Source organism: Penaeus monodon, chromosome 25 (assembly GCF_015228065.2).
Source record: "Penaeus monodon isolate SGIC_2016 chromosome 25, NSTDA_Pmon_1, whole genome shotgun sequence".
NCBI lineage: Eukaryota > Metazoa > Arthropoda > Malacostraca > Decapoda > Penaeidae > Penaeus > Penaeus monodon.
The window spans coordinates 16,804,493-16,804,725 of record NC_051410.1 but is presented as its reverse complement, the minus strand read 5'-3'; positions in this window follow the sequence as shown (position 1 = coordinate 16,804,725).

Sequence of the window (233 nt, the reverse complement as noted above, 5' to 3'; positions counted from 1 at the left end):
ACATGGTTTAACTGGTGGGAAATAAGTTATAACACGTCGTTCATTTTCTGCAAACTCTCAGTATACTCGCTCTTTGTAACATATTTGGGCATAAAAAAAATCCACCTCGCGCCTAAAATAATCCGAAAACGCATATGTGTTAAGAGGATTTTCTTTGGGTGAATCTCGTCCTCCTTCGCCCCTGCACATATCTGGTGGAATTCGGGGACACCATGTAGACTTCTCAACACTGA